General features: G+C 55.6%; 1 long non-coding RNA gene across 1 annotated transcript; it reads right to left on the bottom strand.

The window, feature by feature from the left end:
• Positions 1-6647: 6647 nt before the first annotated feature.
• Positions 6648-8418, bottom strand: LOC119037709 (uncharacterized). Its single transcript, XR_008392902.1, has 3 exons — positions 7209-8418; positions 6976-7115; positions 6648-6867 (listed from the first exon to the last, which is right to left on the bottom strand). It is a non-coding gene; the product is annotated as an uncharacterized LOC119037709 (long non-coding RNA).
• Between the last annotated feature and the right edge of the window lie 1089 nt (positions 8419-9507).

The raw sequence follows: 9507 nt of genomic DNA, 5'->3' as shown, positions 1-9507 counted from the left end.
CCCTCTGGTGTCAGGCTCGGCGCCAGGACAGGGGCCCTGAGAGCTGCAGGGACGCCCAGGTTCTGGCTCCTCTGCCTCTCCCCTTGGCCCGACTGCTGGTGCTTCCAGAAGTGACCCCTCCCTCAGGCTGGGCTTAGGGACCAGAGGCAGAAGGTCCAGCGGCCAAACCCAAAGTCACGGTCTTTCCTGACACCTTTCCTTCCTCAGTGCTCCCAGCTCAGGAGGGACGGTGCCAGCCCTAGTTACACAGACAGGAACCCCACCCCCACTATCGAGTCCCATGGGCTGTATCCCTCACTCAGTCCTCCCGGCCCCTCTCCCCGTCCTCACCACTGTCCAGGCCACCACCTCCCAGGCTGGGGCCAGTACAGCTGCTTGCCACGTGGTTCTTCTCTCCCCTGTGGGGTCTGGGGCTTGCACTTGTGGCCACATTTAGCGGGCAGCCTGGTCAGGGCTGGGATGTCCTAGACGGCTACACTCACAGATGCAGTACCTCAGCTGGGGTCGGGGGAGGGCGGGGAGGCAGCCCGCCCCAGGGTCCCCCCCACTACGTTCTGTCCTTCTGTCTGTCAGAGCCAGTCCCAGGCCAGCCCAGTTCTGACAGGAGGGGAGTCAGTACCTCTGGTGCAAGGGGCACTTGGGAGACGCTGCCCCCCCCACCCCCGGCAACCCACATGCCCACCTCCCTCAGGTCAGGCCTTCCACTAAACATCCACTCACAGCCCTGGCTGGTGTGGCTCCGTCGGTTGGAGTGTTGTCCTTTGCATTGAAAGGTCGCCAGTTTGATTCCTAGCCAGGGCACATACCTAGGATGTGGGTTTTGTCCTGCTCAGGACCCAAATCAATGTATTTATCTCTCATTGCCTTCCTCTCTCTTAAAAAAAAGTCTTAAAAAAATCCACTCAAGACTTCCACCAAGATGAAGGTGTAGGTGGAAACACTTTGCGTCCTTGCACAACCAAATCTAAAAATAATAAAGTTTTAACAACAATAAACGCAACCAAACCACACAGAAAATCGAACAATATGGAGTCCGAAAATAACGAACCGCTCAGCTAAACCGGTGAGAGGGGCGAAGCCAGCAGTGGAGCGGGTCAGGCAAAAATGATCCCCCGACCCAGGCGGTGCACAGGCAGCTGAGGGCACGGATCCCAGGTGTGGGCTAGCTAAGGACGGACCCAGGGAAAAGGTGTGGCTGGATGTCTGCAGTGAGTTGCACATTTGAGTGCAGATAAACCAGTGAAGAGGCGAGCATTGAGACAGATCGCACAGACCCCAGTGGCACGGGGCGGTGGGCTCGCACATTTGCATTCAGATTAACAGGCAGGGGCCAGCGATGAGGCAGACTGGGTGAGCAGAGAGGACCGCCATTGCTCTCTCTCTGACCCCGCCCTCACATACAGTGTCACAAACCAGCGACCTGGGTGGCCCCGCCCTGGTGAACGACTAAGGCTCCGCTCCGCATACGTAACAGGGACAAACAGATCAAAACATGGCTCAAGATCAACTCAGAGCCCCAGAGCCAATAAATCTAAGCAATGAAGAAATAGCCAAACTTTCAGATGCACAGTTCAAAACACTGATGATCAGAAGGCTCACAGAACTGGTTGATTTTAGTCACAAATTAGAGAAACATATGAAGGCTAAACTAATTGAAATGAATGGTAATGCACAGGAAACCAATAGTAATGGAGGAAACTGGGACTCAAATCAAGGGAGCAGACCAGAAGGAAGGAAAAAATGACCAAACAGAAAAGGATAAAGAAACAAGAATTCAAAAAAATGAGGAAAGAGTTAGGAACCTTCAGGACATCTTTAAATGTTCCAACATCCGAATTATAGGGGTACCAGAAGGGGAAGAGGAACAGTCACGAGTGCCTTATTTGAATAAATAATAAAAGAGAACTTCCCCAATCTGGCAAAGGAAATAGACTTCCAGGAAATCCAGGAAGCTCAGAGAGTCCCAAAGAAGTTGGATCCAAGAAGGAACACAATAAGGCACATCATCATTATATTAGCCAAGATTAAAATGAAGGAGAGAATCCTAGAAGCAGCACGAGATAAGGGGACAGTCACCCACAAAGGAGTTCCCATCAGACTGTCAGTGGATTTCTCAAAAGAGACCTTACAGGCAAGAAGGGGCTGGAAAGAGGTATTCCAAATCATGAAAACCAATGACCTACATCCAAGATTGCTCTATCCAGCAAAGCTTTCATTTAGAATGGAAGGACAGATAAAGTGCTTCTCAGATAAGATCAGATTCAAGGAGTTCATCATCACCAAGCCCTTATTATATGAAATGTTAAAGGAACTTACATAAGAAAAAGAAGATAAAAAAGATGAACAGTGAAAGGAAAGCAAACTCACAGTTATTAACAACCACACCTAAAACAAAAGCAAACTAAAAGGACAGCTAGAGCAGGAGTGAACCATAGAAATGAAGATCATGTGGAGGGTTAGCAACAGGGGAGTGGGAGGAGGAGAAGGGGGGAGAAGGTACAGAAAATAAGTAGCACAGACAGTAGATAGAAAATAGATAGGGGGAGGGTAAGAATACTATGGGAAATACAGAATCTAAAGAACTTGAGACACATGTTCATGAACTAAAGGGGGAATGGTGGGGGAGGGGTGTGCAGGGTGAAGGGGAATGGAGGGGGGAATAGAACAAATGTAATGGCATAATCAATCAAATAAAAAATATATTTAAAAAATCCACTCATTCACTTCATTTATATCATTTGTTTCCGCTGAAAAGTCACCTCCTTGGAGACGCATCCCCTGACCATCCTGTTCCTCTCCACCTCCGCCTGCCCTCATTGTCTTCAGGACGCTCTCCAGCACTTGGCACCGTCGTCCACGTTCACTGTTAACCGTCAGTCTTGCCCAGGATACGGTGAGCGCTAAGAGGGAAGGGGCCGTCTCTTTAGTCCACTGCCGAGTCCCCAACACCTAGGAGAGTGTCCGGCCCGTGATAGGAGGTCAGTACGTAGGGGTTGAATGAATGAATGTTTCTGTGGAAGTCATTTCCGTAACATCTGTCAAAGGTCTTCATTACACGCTCATTTGCTCAGTGATTTGAGCGAAGTCTACCCTCCGGTGCCCATTTCCACCCTCTGCTGCGTTACAGCCCCGCGTCCACTTCTGCTTCGCTTTCTAACCCTCACCTGAGGACGTGCCCAAGATTCCAGAGGGAGAGTCAGGAGGGATGTGGTGGGGGGCGTGGCGGGTGGCGAAACATCGATCTGTTGCCTTCCGCGTGCGCCCGGACCTGGGATTGAACTGGCAACCTAGGCATGTGCCCCAACCAGGAACTGATCCCACAACCATTGGGTCCACGGGACGATCCTCCAACCAGCTGGGCCACACCAGCCAGGGCTACATCCTCTCTTCTAGGCGCAGTGACTGGACAGCAGAGACCTGCAGCGAGTGCAGGGCAAGTGGACGGTCTCTCAGTAGGAGGGAGCGGATGGAGGGCAAGTGGACACGCCTTCCTGTAGAGCCTCGGTCGTCACAGCTCACAGATGCTGGGTCTCCGAGGAGAGCAGAGGGGTGTGAACAGAAATGTCCTGAATGGGTTCCCTACTCCCCACCCCGCCCCGGGGAGCTGGTGTTCGGAGCAGCCACACCCTGAGTTTCTTCTGCGAGGTTCTGAAAGGTCACAGCATTCTTCCCAGCTGAGCTGGCTGCTCGTGAAAATCGCAGGCGCTGACGCCACCCCAGAAATGTGAATGGGGAACCTGGAATGGCAAGGCCCACCCCCGCACAGCCCTCCAGCCCCCAGCGCGTGCACCCCGTTCGCGGGTGCACCCCGTTCTGAGGAACATCGTCTGTCCTTTCTCATTTCTACGTCCGTTGGCCCCCTGTGTCTCTGAAGAGCTGGGCAGCTCTCCTTATTTACGGCCCCAGCAGGCTTTGAAAACGGCCAGCCTGTTCCAAGATCCCTGGAGAATAAGGTGCATTTTCTTATTTGGGGGGAAGCCTGATGTTCAAGGTCAGGGAGAGGTCAAATGGTGCAGCCCCCTGCGGGGGAGCAGGGTTTGCTTCAGCACCAGGCTGGGGAGGCAAAGCTGGGCCCGGTCCTCCTGCAGACCTACTGTGTGTGCATTGTGAGGCTCAGGCTTGGGCTTAGGGAGAGAAGAGGCGGTCAGGGTCCCTGATGTGGGGGGGGGGGCCTTCAGCACAGTTCAGGGGAAGCCACATCCCCCACCCCCCTGCACCCCGGAGTGAGGAGGACTGGGGAGGGGGAGGGAGGGCCAAAGGGACTAATCATCTTACATAAGAGTCATGGAAGAACTTGTTTTGTAACTCCAGGCTGCAGGGCTGCTAAGTTTAGATTTTAACCTGAAACTCCTGGGCTCGGGGAGGCATTTGAGGCCTCTCTGCCTCGGGCTGCTCTGCCCTGCCAGTCTGTGACTCTACAGGCCCGTCCTGGGGGCTAGGGGACATGGGGGGACTCAGGGGAGTGTCAGGGGAAGGAGGGGCCTCACAAGTTTCAGGGCAGCTGGGCCAGACCCTGGGGGTGAGCTCTTCCTGCCCCAGTCTCTCCTCCTTCGAAGATCAAAGTAGGTCCTGGGCAGGTTGGGGGTTTGGGGGGCCAAATGGCAGGGACTCTTGGGCTCTGAAGCCAGCCTGGCTGCTGATTGGTTTCTGTCCACCTGTCTCTCTCCACCCACATCAGAAAGGAAGTCCTTCCCACACCTGCCGGGAGGAGGAGGCAACTGCGCTCCAGCTCCTGGAAGGGGCCTTTGGGGAATAAGACCCAGAGGGCAGGGTGCCTCAGCCAGGGCAGCCGCGTCCCAGTCTGCCAGCGGGCCTCGGCCAGCCGGGGGGAATCAGGAGAAGACAGTCCTCCTTGTGCAAGGCTGCGTGTGTGTGTATGGGTGGGTGAGGCTTCGGGGCGGCGCCGCACTAGAGGGTGTGCGGTCCACCAGGCTGCTTCCCTGCTGACACCAACTGCAAGTTTGGGGGTCTCCACCCTTGATTACATTAGGATTTGAGGAGCTCAGCATGGCCGTAGTCGTCACGGCTATGGTTGATCACAGGGAAAGGTTATGGGTTCAGATCAGCCTGGAGAAGAGAGGTGGGGTGCCGGGGACAGGAGGGTCGGAGGACAGGAGGCTGTCCTCGCCCAGTGGAGTCACGGGCAGTGTGGGCGCCGGCACCGCGCATGGCAGTGTCCCTGGAGCAGTGCCAGCCCGGGGAGACCCCCAGCCTCCGTGTGCAGAGGCGTGCTGGGCTCTGTGGTCATCTTTCCCTGTGACTGACATCAGCAGCCTCTGGTCCCTCCGGAAGTCCAGCTGCTGCTGTGACTCAAACCCCACCCTAAATAGCATTGTTAGGTTATCCTGTGCGGCCAGCCCTCACCCTTACTTAGTAAAGATGCTCCCACCTGATGTGACATTGTGGGGGCTTAGAGATCACGTTCCAGAAGCCGAGGGCAGAGGCCAGAGCTCACCTTGGGTGCAGGGACCTGTTCTGTTATGTGGCGGATGGAACAGCCCCAGCCCGTAGCACCAAGGCTGTGTCTCTGCCTGGATGCACAACATCTGCTGCGTGAAGAGCCAACCGGGAAGAGGGTCCCCGCCAAGAACCTGACCCTGGTCTCGGCCTTCCTGCCCCCAGGACTGTGAGGAGAAAATGTGCTGTTCAAGCCGCCGCCCGCCCCCCCCTCGTCCGTCCATGGTGTTTGTTCTGGGTAATCGGCCTGCGCTGGGGCGCCACTCGGACAAAGCGTCCACAGCATGTCTCCCCGAGGCATTAGCTCCCTATGGCTGTTGTAACAAACTGCCACGGACGTAGCGGCTTAGGCCGACCTACATTTATGATTTACTGTTCTGGAGGTCAGTAGTGCAAAGTCGGCCTTCCTGGGCTAACACGGGGCTGGTGCCTTCCAGAGGTTCTGAGGCGAGGGCCCTTCTCCACCGTCCAGACGCTGCCTGCCTGGCAGGGTCCACAGCCTCCTCCTCCATGGTCAAACCGGTGGGGTAGCACCTTCCGATCTCTCTCTCTCTCACTTTCATTCCTGCCTTCCCTGCCATCACTCTGACTCTCTCTTATAAAGACCTTCATAGTTAGCCCTGACTGGTGTGGCTCAGTGGATTGAGTGCTGGCCTGTGAACCAAAGGGTCGCTGGTTCGATTCCCAGTCAGAGCACAGGCCTGGGGTGCAGGCCAGGTCCCCAGTAGGGGGTGCATGAGAGGCAACCACACGTGGTTGTTTCTCTCCCTCTCTTTCTCTCTCTAAAAATAAATAAATAAAATCTTTAAAAATTATTTGGGACACAGAGAAAGAGATAAGAAAAACCATGTATGGTCCTATACCTTCACCAATACTTTTCCACTAATGCATTACTTTCCAATATTTCTGCCTGTGTTTATGTGTCTATAATTTTAAAAACATGGATCTCATGCTGGAATTTCATGGAACTGTTTCAGATCTAAGACACTGCATGTTTCGAGGTATTCAGGAGAAAGTTCTTTTATCAGCTTATCCGTTTCCCGGCTGATTACTACTGGTAGGTAGTAATGCATGCGACTGGTCGTAGTAATCAACTGGCTCCTCGGAGTCGGGAGGCCTGGCCAGGTCCTTCCCCTAATGGGGACTGACTGTCAGGGAACGAAGTGGAAAGTATGGCCTGAGAATTCTTATTTTTATTTTATTGATTTGAGAGTGAGAGAGAGACATCAATTTGTTGTTCCACCGATTTATTCATTCATCGGTTGATTCTTCTATGTCCTCTCGCCGGAGATCGAACCCCCAACCTGGGTGTATCGGGTGGTGCTCTAACTGCTGAGCTCCCTGACCAGGGTGGTTTGCGATTCTTGACCGCAGATTCTCAATTTTGACTCCTCCTACCGAGAGCGTAGGCTGGAAAACGGGTAAAAAAGGTTGGGTTGTATGACCATTCAGCTTTATACTGCAGTTCACGGATGCTCATTTCAAGCAGGGTATTTTTCTCTTTAAAAATTAACTTACAGGCGAAGATGACATTAAGAAATCATGTCGATGTACGTCTGGACCTGAAAAGGGTGGAGAGTGTTTCGACACGGCTTCTCGGAAAGGTGTTGCTTCGCTGATTTCCATCTTAGTAAATATCTCGGGTAGCAGGCCCGTGGCTGCAAGTGAGATATAAGAAAGGACTTCCCTAAAACGAAACATTCTTATGCTGTTCAGCCATGCCTGCGCTAAAAATAATAGAAAAACCTTACCATCTCTGGATGTTGTATATTATTGTTCTGCTCAAAGGAAGGGGCGGCATGAGTCAGGATCTGGAAGAAAACCTAGTCAGGACTGGAATAGGCCAAAAGGTACGTTTTCAGCTCGGATAGCTGGAAGGCACAGAGGCGTGGCTAGATGCGGAAGAGGATGCCCCGAGACCGGGTATCTGTCTCTCTTTTGTGGGTTGGGTTCATTTTTAACGTCCTTGTTTCAAAAGCCCGGGGAAGTCCGATCCAGTCTCATTGGTCCATCTCTAGGGCCAGGGGAGGGCAGTGCTCTGATTGGTCAGGCTGAGCCACCCGAGCCACCCCCAAGAGCGTCCAGGATGGAGTCAGCTCCATCAGAGTCTGCACACCGAGGGAGAAGGGTCCTTTCCCCCAGAGAAAGACTGTTAGGCCCAACCTGGTTTTCTCAGTTCAAACTTAAAGAGAGAACCCGCTGGCGGGCCTCCGGTTGGGAGCTCTGGCCCAGCCCAGGCGCCTGCGGAGGAGGAGCGGTTGCAGCGTGGGGGTGGGGCCGGCGAGCCTGCTGGGAGCTTGCCTGGGCTCAGCGCCCCGCTCAGGGCTGAGGAGGGGAGAGGTCAACAGGTGGCCCGAGGGCTTCCGTGTCCCAATAATTTCTTCTTTCTTCGCCATTTCCTGAGCGCCTGCTTCTTGTGTGACCCATCTTAAACTCACAACCACCCTCTGAAGTTGGAGCCCAGGCCTGTGGCCCAGAGTCACGCAGACAATAAGTGACTCAGAAGGAGCTCAGGAGATTAATCTGGAAGTGGCACCTCGGGGAGCCTCAAAAGGGACCAAGTAAGGGCGGGCAGGGGCTCTCCCCCCATGTTGGGGTCCTGAAAGGGGAGTTGGCCAGGAGGTACTGGAGGGGAACCTTGGGTTCAAGTGCACTGACCCAGGGTGCCACACCTGCTCCTAGCTCAGGAGAGGTGTCTGGAGCTCCATGGTCCCTCAGAGCCACCTGGTCCCATCCTGCCTCCTCGAGGTCCTGCCCTCCCAAACTTGTGGTCACTCCGTAGCTTTCGCTGCCTGATCCTCTCCAGGAGGGGGCCTCTGTGCGCCCAGTGGGGATGGCCAGGTTGGGAAGCCCAGAGTCCCCCACCCAGCAGCCCACAGGCCTGGGGAGAGTTCTAGTATGGGCCCTTCACTCCTGAGGACCTCGGGGATTTAGGGGTTTCTCCTCACATTTCCAATCACACCTGAGGCTCCCACAGGGAACCCTGCCTGCCCCCTGCCCCCCACCCCCCACCAAGCTACCTTCTTCTTCAACGCCCCATCCCCTACTGGAATACCAGTTGCTACTGTCCTATTTAAGCTGCCACCTCTTTCCAGCAGCCTGCCCTGACTGCATCTTTGCATGCCCTAGCTGCCTATTCCTTTAATCTGTGCCACAGCTGGTTGTGAGCTCTTGTCCCTCCTCTGCAGACCAGAGCCTCCTCTGCCGGGCTGTAGACGCCCCAAGCCTTGCAGAATCTTTATCCAGCCATGAGTTCATTAGTTCTTGAAGTCGGCTTGGAAAGGTCCTCTTGGAGCGCGCGGGATGCCACTGATAGTCAGCGGTGATTGGGACCACCCACCTTGGCCTAGCCGGGGCAGTCCAGGCCGTTTAACCGGGCTCCGCGTGGGGAGGGCAGGGCCCGAGCGGCCCCCCGCTGGCCGGAACCCGCGGCACCTCCGCGCGTGGCGAGACCAGGGAGACGTTCTTGCAAAACGCACTGTGCTTTTCCTACTCATCAGACGTCCAAGAATGGCTGCTCGCCGCTTCGCTGCCAGGAAAACCGCTGGTCTGGAGCGCAGACTCGGCGCACAGGGGAGTTTCCGGGGCGCTGCGCTTCGCCCGGGCCAACGCAGGGCTGGGTGAGCCACGCGGCTCCTCCGGGTCGGCCACGCCGAGCGCAGGTGTCGAGGGCGCAGGAGCAGTGGGCGGTGGCCAGTCCTCCGTCCCCGCGCCTCCTGGACCCGGATCCTCCGGCCGATCTGGGTGCCCGATTTCATACCCCGCGTGGGCTTTGCCGGTGGTACTCAGGGGACAGTCTCCTCAGCCGCCCAAGTTAGGTCTCCCCGGTCCAGGGCCACCCGCCACGTCAGCTCCGGGGACGGGGGGGGGGTGTCTTCAGTCGCGGGGTCCAGCAAGTGCATCAGACCCCGCCGCCTGCATTACCGCAGACGTACCCCCGGCCACCGGGGAGCCAACCCGAATACCCCGCCGCCCCGCATGCTTCGGCCCCTCGGGATGTCCGGCAGACTGCCTGGCGCGGGCGGCCCGCACGCTTGTCCCCTCGCACGC

This window comes from Artibeus jamaicensis, unplaced genomic scaffold (genome assembly GCF_021234435.1).
Source record: "Artibeus jamaicensis isolate MK-2021 breed Jamaican fruit bat unplaced genomic scaffold, CSHL_Jam_final contig_786, whole genome shotgun sequence".
Classification (NCBI taxonomy): Eukaryota; Metazoa; Chordata; class Mammalia; order Chiroptera; family Phyllostomidae; genus Artibeus; species Artibeus jamaicensis.
Note: the sequence above shows the minus strand (reverse complement) of the source record. Positions and strands in the feature narration are given on the sequence as shown.